This window comes from Pipra filicauda, unplaced genomic scaffold (genome assembly GCF_003945595.2).
Source record: "Pipra filicauda isolate LSUMZ 115617 unplaced genomic scaffold, ASM394559v2 scaffold61_size3293851_pilon, whole genome shotgun sequence".
Taxonomy (NCBI): Eukaryota; Metazoa; Chordata; class Aves; order Passeriformes; family Pipridae; genus Pipra; species Pipra filicauda.
In genome coordinates, this window is record NW_024104776.1 from 2,808,390 (window position 1) to 2,823,080 (window position 14,691).

Below are 14,691 nucleotides of genomic sequence, written 5' to 3' on the forward strand. Positions count from 1 at the left end.
CTGTAAACAGTACTATACTGCCTGTTGAGAAGCATATGTTCAACACAGCGCAGAGTTCTATTAATGCAGAACCCACGTCAAAGATTTGGCTGCTTCCCAGAATTAACTGACAGCATTGTCTGGGCTCTGTGTATTTCACATAGTCTCTCCACACTCTAAGGAATTTGTCATTTGAAGTGATCTGAGAGGAGCTACTACAAATCTCAATTTCCATCTTCCAACAATAAGGGGAAAACAAGTGATTGTGCACATCTGTTAAAATAACATTCTTTTAAAAAAAAATGAACCACCACAGAAATATATGAAATGTTGAAATTTTAGTTAACATGCAAGTTCAGATTTTTTGGCATCAGCCACTGCCAGTTGAAATGTTTTCTACCACTGTAGCTGTCTGCAGCTAGGTATATTTTTCCATTTTGCACGTATGATCTTTTTGTTTTGTTTAATTGTATCTTGCAGGACTTGTCATTCACAGTATTTCTTAATGTAAATATTTTTGGAAAATGCATAAACATTAGACAAACATAGAGAAGGCAGATTTTCTCTTTCTTCATGTGGATGTTTTTCATATTTTTTTCCCATTATGCACTACCACTTCAGAGTCAGAGCTCTTCTTTCCCAGACAAACAGCTGATGCCTTTCAAAAGCCAAGGTATATGTCTTCAGTTTTCTAATGAGGAACCTTGGTTCATATCACAGTTTAGAGATATTCACTGATAGTAAACTGTAGGCTAAAGGCTTTTATGGCACTCTCATTTGGAACTGTTATATTGTAACACTTTTAATCTTACTGTTTTATTTACCCTGAAGCATTAAAAAAACTAGCACCAATGGGATCTAGAGGCAATCTTTTATGCCAGTTTTTCTACCAGGAAACGAATGACTCTTCATTGTTATCTCTAAAATAATAATCTAGTGAAAACCTTTGACAAGACTTTTCTTTATGGGCAAACAAGAAAATACTGGTTTTGTAGTGCTTACATCATAATTGATAAAGGAAGATAAAGACAACTCCTTTGGTTAGCAAGAAACCCTTTTGGTTATAAAAATATTATCTAAAGACATCTTACGAGAAATTCTGTGTATCTATTGGATTTGATGCAATATGGAGTTTCCCTATGTCATGGTTTAACCCCAGTCAGAAACTAAGTACCATACAGACATGCACTCACTCTCCCCTTGCTGGTGGGAGCAGAATAAGAAAAAGGTAAAACCCATGGCTGGAGATAAGAACATTTGAATAATTTAAATAAAGTAAGATGCAATATTAATACTACTCCTACTACTAGAAATAGTTGTACTTAAAACTGAGATAACAAAAAGAGAGAAATAAAACTTAATTTAAAAAATAAAAAAATAAAAACAAGTGATACACAATACAGTTGCTTACCACCCACCGACCAAAGCCCACTCTGTCCCTGAGCAGCAATCAGTGGCTCTTGGCCAGCTCTATCCCTTTTATACACTGGGCATGACAGTCTATGGTGTGGAATATCCCATTGGCCAGTTTGGGTCAGTTGTCCTGGCCATGCACTCTCATGGTTTGTACACCTTTTCACTGACAGAGCATGAGACACTGAAAAGTCCTTGATCTAGTGTAAGCCCCACTTAGTAACAAACAAAACATCAGTGTGTTATCGACATTATTCTCATATTGAATCCAAAACATAGCACTGTACCAGTTACTATAATAAGAAAATTAATTCTATCCCAACCAAAACCAAACGGGATTTTTTTCACCTGAAGATGTTCTGCTTGGCTTTTTGTTGTGATGTGAATGGTTGAAATGTGTTCTGGCCTTTCTCTAACATGTATTTATCACAGACATTCTGGTAGATATGAAAATATTTAATAAAGAAGCATATCTACTTTTGACAGGACTATCTGGTCAACCAATAAAGCTGCAGCAGCACATGTCATCCTAGGAAGAGCCAGGAGATATGGAACAATGATGTGAAAGAAGCTCAATGCCTGTGGCTTAAGCAGAATCCCTTCCTCCTGTGACAGTATCTGGATGTCAACTAATGTAGTTAGTCATGTATCTTATATGATAAAAGCCTGTGCTATACACCTGAGAGGTTATTCTTATAGGATATGATAGAGATTTTTCTGCTCATATTTTTCTTTTCTTAGAAACTAATAAATTGAATGATATTCATGCCAGACGATATTATTTACATCAGATTTGGCTCCCAGCTTCAGGAACAGCCAAGTGTTTTGTAAGTGCCACAACTCCCTTAGTTCACTGCAGAAGCTGCAATGAGCTGCTCTGAGTGACTCAGAGGGATTTGTTAGGTCAGAGTTTCCTTCACTGTTCCTTCCAGTGTGATGAAAGCAGTAGTAACCTCTGTCTCTGGGGAGGGTTATTAGCAGATCGAGAACAGGCCATTTGACTCTTTGTACAGTACTTCTTCCTTAACAGAGATTTTCCCTTCTGTGGGGAAAAGACAGATGGGGAAGATTCCTATGGCTTTATGTCAGCTTATGATTCAACACTTGGATTGCTGTAACTCAGGCTGCAAAAGAAGCACCTGAAATTAAAAAATATTTTACTTCATATTCTTTACACTGACTGAATACACCTCTCTGTGTAGAAGTACAGTATGCACTTTCCATTGACATCATTGTGTAGGATACTTTTTTATTGGAACCCATGAATCAGTAGAGTATCTAAGATGGGATTCAGATATAGACTGAATGGAGACTGCAGAAGCAAACATCAAACTGCATTTCCTGACTCTGTCTTCAACTACAAATCTAAAGTAACAGTCTTTCAACCTGTTTTCTGTGGGTTTTTATTTGGTTGGTTGGTTGTTGTTTTGTTGTTGCTTTTTTTTTAATCTAGTGTAGATGTATATTTCAGAAAAGCACCTAAGACACAAAGCAGTGGGATGAAAAATTCCATTGCTTCAATCTAACACTTTCATTTGAAAATAATTTGAAAAATTATCAGTGCTGATTGTTGTTTCTGTTAATTTTATTTTTAAGAAGAGCTTTGTGGAAAGAATTAAAATGTAATGGGAATGGTTAAATAACAAAGATATATTGAAATACATATGTACATGAAAATATCAGAAGAAGACACTACAATTCCGTGCCAAATCTGGATTCAGCATACAACCAGAAGTCATAAATATATAGACACAAGATAAAAACTAAACAGAAAGCACTGAGCAATTAGAAGGAAATGTGTCTTGTCTTCAGCCCAGAAACTAAACGTGGTTGAATATACAACTTCTGCAAATATATTCTAAAAACTCTTGCAAGTCTGAGAAAATTATTAACATAGTAATATTTGACTCTTAGAAGATTCATCATTAGGCCCAATATGCAAAATAATGTAACGATTTTGTCACTGAAACATCTATTACGGGATAAAGGAAATTAAAAATACCCCAAACAAACAGAGAAAATTAGAAGAAATTCTGTTTGTGCAGTTCCACTAGTATATGTACTGATCACTAGCAAAGGGCAGCAAGGAAATGATAATGATATGTTTGAACCGAAGGCTTCTCTGTTTGGATCTGGATGACATCAAAGTAAAATATCTGACAGCTTCCCTTAGCTTGTCAGACTATAATAGCAGCTTACAGAAACAAAGCCTTGTCTGCAAAGAGACTTGGAATCATAGCAGAGAAAGGTTCTGTGTAAAGCAGAGATGAAGAAAACCTAGCAAAGGTAGGAGACTCTCCACAATATTTTAATGCAGCGTTTGAATTTCAAGCTCCATTACTAGCGTCTCTCTGAAGTCAAAATAGATCACCCTTTGAGGTGATCTGAGCTCTGTCAACTCATTTTTAAAACATTTTCAGATGGAAAATGTTTCAGCTTCAGAAGGAAGCCGATTTTATATTCTTGGAAAGCCTTTTAAGAAACACAGAGAAAACAAATAAAGAAAATAAGCACACATTTAAGCACTGTCATAGACCCTAACACCGGTTACAGTCAAGAAACATTATCCCCTTTCCACTGTTGTTCACACATTATTCTTTTTGCTGAAATCATCTGCTCTGATCAATTATTAAAATATTAGTAAATTATTAAACAATAGTTTATCACATGTTAAGTATCTGGACATTTTTGAGCCCATTGTTATTAGCAGCATCTACATGTAAATCTACATATCATCAAATCTTCCTACCTAACAGGAATGGCCATTGCCAAGTCTGCATAAGGGAACATGTACCCAGTGCAGGCGTTCTCAAATCATGACCACCACAGGGTCAGACAGACAGTTAGTTGTGAAAGTTGAGAAAGTTCTGTTGGCATGGCCCTATGCCTAACGAAATAAATGGTGTCTTACAAATCCCATCACCTTCCTACTCCAAGCTTCCACTTTTGCAGCTAGCACAGGAAGGCTCAGAAACCCCTGCTATCATGATGCAGACACAGCCTCAAAAACACAGCAAAAACACAGGAAACACAGGTCCTGAGTCACATATAATTACAGAGGAAAACAACTTCATAGAGTTACCTCCAGAAATTAATGGGAAGTTAGTACAGTCTCTGCAAAGTGAGAATGTAAAGCTCCATGTAATAATTAGGAATTATGTGAGCAAAAAATTAAATTAAAAAAAAAAAAGGCAGAAAAACATCAAAACATTTTGAAATGGTATTCCTAAGATGCAATGTAATATTGAGGTTTATATCTAGAAATAAATTTAGTCTCTGTGCTATTAGCATGATAAAACTCCCCAAAACATACTGCTGCTTCCATTTATCAAGGAAACATCAAGTCTCTCAATCCTACTCATCATCAAGTAGGATCAAAAAACTAAATGATTTCAATAAAAGTTTGTGATGACTATAGGAACTGAAATTTTGGAAAAAGAATCATGTTAGCTTTTGACCTAAGAAAGGAGCCGAAATTACAAATTGACAAGGTCGCTAGGTGTGAGGAGTCATCTCTCTGACAGATCGGCAATTTTTAGATGATGCATGCTGCTTTGCCTTCGTGTCCTTTTCATATAACTTCCTGATAGTGGAGTTTGTGACCCCAGAGCTGAGTAAAGGCTGCAGGTTGATATTCATTCATTCAATCAAGAAAATCATAACTTGTTTTCATATCACAGGATTCATTTGCAGAATAGCCAAATGGAAGAAAAAATAATTTGGAAAGATCTATTGATGGATTTTTGCTTGTTTGTTTTCACATGTGACTTAATTTTGTTAATCAGTTTGTGAATTTTAGCTCTTTGAATCATTACTACATATAAAAAAAGACAAGATAGTTTACTGCAAAAAGTGCAAGACGAGATTTTGATTTTTTTTCACTCATTCTCAGAATGAGCAGGAAGAAAAAAGTTATGTTGTCTTCTTCTTTATGTGACAATAAAAATGAGTTTAAAAAATATATCTATGTAATTGCTTTCTTACCATTTTAAATATTTACTATCAGAAGAAGTAGCATGGATAGAGTATATATTTTGCTTCGGATAAATTTTCCATAGTAATATAAACAAAACAAGGTGGGGGTGGTTGTTATTACAATTCATTTTTATACAGGTGACTTATCAGTAATGACCTTGACTCGGGATCATTTATTAGAAAATAAATAAATAGATGGAAAAAATTACTTGCGGAAAAGACTCGGGTCATGAACTCTCCCAGCTGGTCATTAATCCCCCGGAAGTGCTACAGACCCTGATCATTAAGACTTAATTAATGTATTAATACAGAGTTTAAATGCTGAACTGCATTTTCTTTTTGTATAATTAACCTTTTGGAAATATTTTATTAATTAAGGATATAACTTTGTCAGGGACATGCCAAATTATTTTTTTTATTCACAGTAAACACAAATAACTTATGGAAAGCTCTTAATTGTGTTTGTACACTTCACACTTCTGAGAGCTGTTGACTATTGGAAATGAAGGGCAAGGGTATGATTAGAAAGACTCATTATGCACTGGTTCAATACTTTGGTGCTATTCTTCATGAATGTGTTTAGCACTCAGACATAGCAGACTATGAATTCTCAGCAGGGCAGACAAAATTGAATTTTGCTGCTTCTGCCACAGGGAAGCTAAAGGACAGAGGAAAAGGGCAAAGCTGGGATGATTGATCTGGGAAAAGATCCTTGGAGACCCAGGCTTCCTTTTCCTGTAGCCATTTGGGAATGGATTTCTAAGGATGCTGGAATGAATATTGCCAGTGGTTGTCATATGAGTGGGGAGTGGTCCTACTGGTTTGGTTGCCTGAGTACATACAGTGAGTACTCCTGACATGCGAGGACATTTGCTTCAGCAATGGTAATAGCAGGAGCAAGGCTCACTTTCCAAAGTTCTTAAGGAAACTGAGATACCCAGTCAAAAAGAACTGTCAAAACCATCAATTTCCTATCAGCATTGCCAACATGATGTAGTGCCAGTGGTCATTTAAATTTGTTTGGAACATAAACATGGTCTTGCAATTTCAAAAGCTGATAAAGAGTTGTAGAAATTCATCTTGAATTAGAGAGTTCCTGATTCCACTATTAGCAAGATTTTAAAAATTTTATGTTTACATCTGACTCATAACAATTAAGTTGTATTACTCAATGGATGGCCAAAGACACTTCATTTCTAGATGACTATTAAACCAATATTTATGTTTCTTAAGGAATAAAGTAAAAAATTGCTAGCATTTTAAAAGTGGGTTTTTTTCCTATTTATGTCTAGGTATTCTCATAGTTTTCAGAAGAATAACTGGATTGTATTTTGAGCATCCATCTGCCTCTCAAATTATAAATACGCATATTTAAATATAAATATGATGCAATATTTTGATATAGACTATACCAATTTTAATCACTAGTAAGTACTAAGTCAAAGCTTCCCCTTTCTTGTTTAAAAATTAATTTATCAACCAATCAATCAACCACAGATTGAGACATAAATTCTCAGCTTTGAATTATTTTCTTCGTAACCAGAAAAGGTCTTCCAAGCAGTTCCCAAATTATTAGAAATAAACTTTTTTCATAAAAAGCATTGATTGACAGTTTAATTTATGCTTATAATCTTCCTTTCATCTAGGAATAAAAATTTAAACAGAAATTCTGAAAGCGTTGTTTTGTCAGATATGTGTTTACCTTGGAGCAAGGGACAAAATATCCCGCAAGGTTAAAGGAAGAGAAGGAAGAAAGTTAATTAAATGTTTACTTTTGTCTTTATCTGATTTATCATGCAATTTCCTGCCTTATTATCCCTGTTTACTAAATAATTTTTAAATACATTCCTTTTATTTGCAAATACAGGAGCAAAAATTAGATAGGAACTTGATAATGCAAAACAAGTACAACAGAACATATATTATTGTCACTAACATCTATACCCTTCAAAACAAGCTGAAATAAATTACATTTATTCTACTATTAGAAGTTGTCAGGTAGAAAGGAATCACCCTTAAATGAGAAAAACCTGATCTATAACTAGCTGGGAGAACTTTGTTCTCTTTTAGTTTTCGGGTTTTTTTTCCTTTTCCTGTGAAAGAAAATGAGTTTCTTGTATTGACTTTCCTGTAAATTTGTATTTTCTCTGTAGACAACTGAGAAGTTTTTATTGTATTGAAACCACATTTTAAAAAGCAAAACATATCAAGCAAAAATTAATTAGGTCCCAGCTTTATCCCAACAGCTATTGAAGCTGGAGGACCCTAAACTAACATGCAATTTAATCTGTGGAAAAATGATAGTGGACAAAAGTTGAAATTAATTCATTAAACTAATATAGTTACATCTCCATTGTATTTAATTGTTGTGAGGTTACAGTCTCTATAAAACTCTATCTGCATTTTTTTCATAATCACTGAAATTAAACCACAGCACTGAAAGGTGTCTATGTGAGGTGTCTGCCTCAGGCTGAGTATTTGGGGTGACTTTTAAGCTAAAATATCATATTTTCTTAAAAAAAAAATATGCTAAAAAGTCCATTACAAAACTCTAGCATTTTGTTTCTTTTGAGCAACGAGAAGGAATTCATCAGGGCTGAGATGGTGCTCTCTGTCTAGTATCAAGAGTGTGTCACTTCATATGGGAATTAAAAGGTTGGACCAAGCCTAGAGGGGTCAGGGGAAAAACAAGAGCAAAAGAACAACTATTAAAAAATGCTTTTTTCACATATTGAGTTGAAACTACATAGCATTTGGCTTCTGTAGGAGGAGGAGGGAAGACAGAAGTTTGTCTGGAATGCCAAGTGAAAATCAAGACTATATACACAGAGTTTCTGTCTTCTGCTTAACCTGCACTTCCCCCTGCCGATGTCCTGGTGAGGAGGAGGAAGTGGAATGGAAATAAGTGAATAGCCTGGAGGGAAAGTGCAAGGTCAAGAAACAAAAAGCAGATGTTATGATGTTGGAAAATAGGACTCCTGAGAAACAGAAGACAAGAAGGTTAGGTAAGAGCTATGAAATTGGAATAAAAACTACTTTATCTTCACACTATGCCACTGCATTTTTTTCTCTCTAGTGTGGGGGGTGGGAGGGGAATGGGGGGAAGGAAAAGAAAAAACTATCCATGCAAGAGGAAACCTTAAAATACATTAATTTTAAGATGGAACATTTTGTCAGAATCTCATACCTTTTTCCTTATGCTTTTTAATGCCATTGTTTTGGTCTTGAATGTAGATCCTAACCTTTAAACTGACAGCTCTGAGGTACCTTCTCTCTATTACCAAATGTGCAAACTAAATTGGGAAATTTCTAAGGAAGCAATAGAGTAATTAGTCTGACAGAGAAATCACATGGCAGGAAAAAGTATGAAATCTGTTTGTAGTAGTTTATACTTTGGTGAGTTAATTTAAATACATATATTTACAGTGACCACTCTTTTATTGTTGACTTTGTTTTCTTGAAAATGATTATTATAATCTCTTTATGTTGTTGTATGAACATACTTTATCTGGGATACTTCAAAAGTCATTTTGGAACAGCAGGGCACATTTAGTTCTAAAGTAAAATGTAGGGGGAAAAAATAGACATAACAAATTCTAAATCTGATGTACATATTTAGACATATCTTTCATTATTTTGATTGTAATGGAAGAAAACAATGGTGTGCAAAAATAATTATAAAATTTCTGACGATTTCTTCAATATCTGTTGGTGGATTTGCTATGAAGGCTAAAGAAAGGCTATCTCTCAACCGTATCCCTCTTCAGGAAGAAAGGAACTTGGCTTTGTGCCCTTATTTCCACATAGTACAAACCCTCTGGAAATTCACTCATCATTTCAGTAACAGACTGAATTTGATTAATCACTGTGTTAAATTAGTAAGCTTCAAAGTCCACTATAAAACTGCAGTATAGTTAGTAAATGCTTACTAAGACAAAGTTCCTGTGATACCAAGGTCTCCACCTAAGTGGATATCACAAGTGGAAACAAGCTCCTCTTCAGGAAAGCCATTGAAATTCACCTTTAGCACATTATAGCAAACTGTCTGCTTTTGCCCTTTGGTTGGATTTTAGAATAACAAATGTAAAAGTGCTCTTCAGAGAGCCGATTGGAAAAGACAGTATAATTAATAACAATATTTTGTTGAGTATTTGTGGTTCAGATGCTTCTTGTTTTAGAAGAGTAGACTAACTCACTTTTCCTTCACTCAGTGTCACTCAACTTGAAAAGCAATCCTAAGAGAAACCCACTTATGAAGAAAGCTGGGGTTTTGTTGGGGTTTGGTTGGTTGGTTGGTTGGGTTTTTTCACTTATGCTGATAGAACTAGGATTTACCCTTGGTCCTCAATTTGAGTCAAACAAAATCCACAGTTAATGCAGATTTGCCACCTACACTTTTGTGAACAAAAGTGTCCTATATTTAAAGCATTCAACTGACAAATTTAACTGCATAAATCTTTGTTTGTACATAAATTCCAACATTTTTCCCTCCTCCTCTTCCTGCCTCTTCCCCATATGTGTTTATAGAGCTGTCACTGAAGGGGACATAGCAAATCTCACAGTCCCAAATAAAGCTCTGTTTGAAAATAATGACGATGATAGTCATACATTACCTCATACCATATTTGCTCTTTTGACTGCAGTCTCATGTCATTGTTAGGATGAAAACAAGCTACTTTCATAGCAGGATATTTCTTTTAATGTTCCATTTTTAAAATAAATTTGCTGCAGCATGTTGAGAAAACCTTTAAAATATTGCACAGTGTATGACTGATGTACTGCATTGTTTCACCAAATGATGCTACATAATCTGATGCTACATAATCCCCACTGCTATGGACTAGCTCGTGTCTTTTACACAGTTTTTCTCAAAGGATGTTGTACACCTAAAAGTATAATATCACAAGATTTGCTTTACTGTTCATGACCAAGGGGTTAATTTAATGTCTGAAAAGTAGACAACAGATTCTTCTTGACTTCAGATAATGCTGGACTGGACACCAGACATTGGATTCATCTCCATCTACACCCACATATCTAAACCAGTAACCTGTATCTGAACTGGTTATTCAGACTTCTTCCATAGCCTGGAGAAAAAGAGGTTCTTATTGTATACTGTTTAACATATTCTAAGATAGAAGACTTAGGAAACATACCTCTCAGCACCCCTCCTATTTGTTTTTGGGGTTTTTTTTAGGGCAGGCCTTCAGACACAGAAGGAAATTTTAAAACACCGCCATTTGAGGAAACTTTTCCAGTTTAAAACAAAAGCTGAATTTGCTTTGAAATATTTAAATTGTATAACGTTTGACATAATTAAATATGTAACTGCTGATACTTTAAGCTTTTTCTCTCACTGTGTTTCAATGCTTTATATTTTGAAGGCAAGTCTTTTGATTTTTAATATTCGTAATAATAGGTGTTCTAATTATGGAGATAATACATCTTTTTATTTAATTTGTCCTCTTTGATGTTCCCAGGCAACCTAATGTGTTGAAGCCTGAAGAAAAGGTTTATTCTGTAGTAGAACAAAGATAGAAAAACTGCTTGAACAGGTTTGTGCTATTTTCTACTATATTCAAAACACTCATGCTAATTTAGCAGCAGACTGAAATTCCTTATTTTCTTATTCATTAGGTTGCAAAGGAATCAGCGGTTAAGAGAAGGTTGGACACCTTGCTCCTGACAAGTGAACTGCCAAGGGGATGAGGACTATAGAGATACGAATGACTAGAAATTTGCTCAGTTATTGCCACAGTTTCAAAAGATTTCATGTGTCACCTTGAATGTTTTGATCCCATCAATCAGTGATATCAATAAATCATTTAATTTTACAGAGAAGTGTCAGGAAAATTCTGAACAATTGTCAGTAATTTCTTTGCAACTCTAGGCAGCAGCAGTGCATATCTGTCACAAGTCTAATGAGCTCTGAGCTGTACTAGCTGAAACTTGGATAGTTTTCTGGGCATACTGCAAAACCATGTGGATTTGAGAGCAAGAAGGAAGGCTACAGAGCTTATTAGGGATACTTTCCTGCCTTCCTGGCTGCCAAAGGTAATCCTGTGTTTGTGGGACAGGCATAGTTCAGCACAGGCAATTAAACTCATCTTGGTTTTTGACTGGCTTTGTCTGTGTATTTGTTTGCTTGCTGCTCTTGTGATTGTAAATGTATTAGAAAGGATCTGGAGATGGAGACAGATTCATTTTTGGGTGTTAGAAAAGCAAAGGGGAAAAATATTTGAAACTGAAGGCTCCATGTTTGTTGACAATTAGATAGAAAAGAGATCCATCAATTGCCATGTCTTCTGGAAATGAAAAATGCTAGAAATATGCTAACTGATGAAGTGTTCTCTGAACCATTTATGATGGCAAGCATCTCATGTTAAATTGATGAATATTTTTTGTTCTTACATTTACTGCTTTTCAGTAGTGCTATTTAGAAAGTACATTTGAGTGCATTTATCTTTCTGTGAATACTTCATTCCTGTGAGTCAAAATAATGCTGTTCGCGTGAGCCAAGGATATCTATTGTTTGTATAGGAGCATAGGAAAAAACATATTTGTCAGTTGACATACAACACCTCTGTATAGATGTTCCTAACTTCATAAAGCCTCATAAACAAAACAAAGTCTTTATGCAATATATGAACTGTTGATTTAAAAGTTGTACTGCAGATTATTATAGATACCCTTGTAATGGTTACTAAGGCAGGATTCTGAATGAGCCTGAAACAGATAAATGAATCACTAGTGTAGTTAGGGCCAACTCCAGGCATTGGCAGTAGAGGCAGTTGCCTAGACAGTAAACTGGAATGGACAGGAAAACATCCATAGTTTAACTATCTTCCTGTAGCTATGCTATATGTCTGGAAAGACACTTTGATTGGCTAATACTTCAAGAAAGATCAGGTTGTATGGGCTAGGAGTTACTGCTTTGTGGAACCAGGGCAGGAGAAAAGCGGCAGTAAGCGTTACATGAAATTCTGTCATCCCATTTCAGCCCTACTTCTTCTCCCTATGTCTTCTTTTACTTGCAGACTTTCCCCCCCTGCTTAGAATAGCAAAATTAATTTTTGTCTATGCTTCTGAGAGGTCTCAAGTTGTTTCCAAAACCAGTTATGTTGGCAGAACAGAAAGTAATTCAACTGCCATTATAAGAAACCATATTTATATGACCTTTATAAATGTCCACTGTATTTTTCCACTCTTCTAGATGAATGAATGCCATAAAAGAAAGTCTGATGTGATGAAAAATTCATAAAGTTTAAGACCCTTGAATTTCTCCTGATAGTTCTTTTATTATCAAATTTGACAATATCTTTTCAGAGGTACCTTTGGTCTTAATTAAAGACTTCAAATTACAGACAATCCATCATATTCTTTGAAAAGCTCTTCCAGTTTTAATTACAAACACTGTTAATAATGTACAACTTATAAATCATTAAATTTTGAGCTTCAGGTTTCAGCTATTTGATCATTTCATAACTCTTGCAGTTAATATATAAACCCTGCAGTGTGACCTCTCTGTGTCACAGTGGTTAATCTGCAGACTGATTAACTTGCATCTTATCTTTATCCTCCAAAATTTAAAAAGATTCTTCTCTTTAACATGGGTCAGCTAAGAACCATCCACTGCCCTGAAGTAATATTCAGGCTAATTTTTAATGTATCAGCTTAGATCCCAGAAGGAACAGCTTCATTAATAGAGCATGTTATCTATTCCAGTTAGCTAAGCTTGTTACAACTAACTGGGGTACCTGTGTGAAGAGCTACACAGTGTTATGTAGACATAATCGGTCTCTCTGGAACCATTTACAAGTTAAAAAAAAAAATAACAACAAAGGTACTCCGAATAACAGAGTACAGATGGAGACAATACTTTAAAATAGAAACCTACAGGCCAAAATACATAAGCAGAAAAAAATGTAATAAAAGTGGAAACTTCTAAATATTTATCGTTTGAATGATCCAGGTGAGATACAAAGGGATTTAATACAAATTCTGTATTCTAGTTTAAGAGAGTTGCTGTGTTGTCTATAATCCACCAGAAGCCAATTACAGCTTACTGGTATATTATGACATTAATATTTCTGCACCATTTTCCTTACATGAGTAAAAGAAGCCCAGTGGCAAGCTCCTTAACATTTAGCATAGCAAATGTTAAAACTGACTGGTAACTCCAAGTGCTTCAGAATGTATTTTTTACAATAACATTGAAAAATATTTGCAATAGTGAGCTCTTACTTGAAAGGCTTGATAGACTATACTTTCAACATTTTTACATGCTTGACATCAAATTGTTCAGGTCTACTAGGATGATTAAATACAGTTGGCATTCATGACCTCTCCTACTGTAGAGCAAAACATCGGAATTAGGCATGGAACGATTCAACCAGGTTTAAAAAGTTTGTTTACCTTAAAATAGTCTTAGAACAACTTAAAAGTGTTGTTTACTACTCCCTACCTCCATATATATATTATTGCCTTATGCCAGGTGAACTAAGCTGAAGGAAATTATCTAGTTGGAAACTAACATTCATTTTGTCAGGTAAGATTTTTGCAAAATCAGTTCCCTTACCTGATTCATCACACCTGTATCATCCTTGGAAAAGGAGGGGACGGGAATAGGCAATCAGATATGACAACAGTGGTAGATCACTCCTATCCAAGGAGCCCTCATTAATGTCACAATTCTTGCAGAACTACACTTTTCCATTAAGTGGTACTTCAGAGTCACTTTATTAAATCTAATAGGACTGTGCAAACTAAGATGTCCCACTGACCTGGATGAATGCGGTCTTTATTGACAGGAAATTACTTAGGATATTTAGGTAGAATGGGTTAAGTATAATTTCAATTCAGGGTGCTGTGCTGCAAACTGAGATATTCCATTTTAACCTGAGACTTTGCCTGTTTCCCTGTGATAATGACTGAACTAATACATGTTGGTCCATTCGACATTCCTTTTAATGCAGTAGGCTTTGTTAAAGTAAGTACAGTGTTTGAATTCCTTGTGATGTAAATCATCTTAATATGTCTTAAATATTGTTTGGTTACAAAAGGCAAACCCAGGAGATACTATTAATCACTGCTGCCAACCTGAGCATACCCATATGGGTTGTAATCTGTAGCTTTCCTGTTTTCTAATGCTCCTAAAGCTTCTAAATATAAGCCTGTACATTAGTATAATGAATAGAACTACAAAAAATATGCTTAGTTAAGATTTGTAGTTGTACTCTTCCCCTATAATGTATAATTTAGTATCTCCTTAATCATACAATTTGGAGACAATGGTGTAGATCACAAGAGTTTTTATTTCCAGTC

General features: G+C 35.1%; 1 long non-coding RNA gene across 1 annotated transcript; it reads left to right on the top strand.

Moving 5' to 3' along the window:
* The first annotated feature begins 10,800 nt into the window (after window positions 1–10,800).
* Window positions 10,801–11,203, top strand: LOC120324644. Its single transcript, XR_005566106.1, has 2 exons — window positions 10,801–10,922; window positions 11,005–11,203. It is a non-coding gene; the product is annotated as an uncharacterized LOC120324644 (long non-coding RNA).
* Window positions 11,204–14,691: the final 3,488 nt, after the last annotated feature.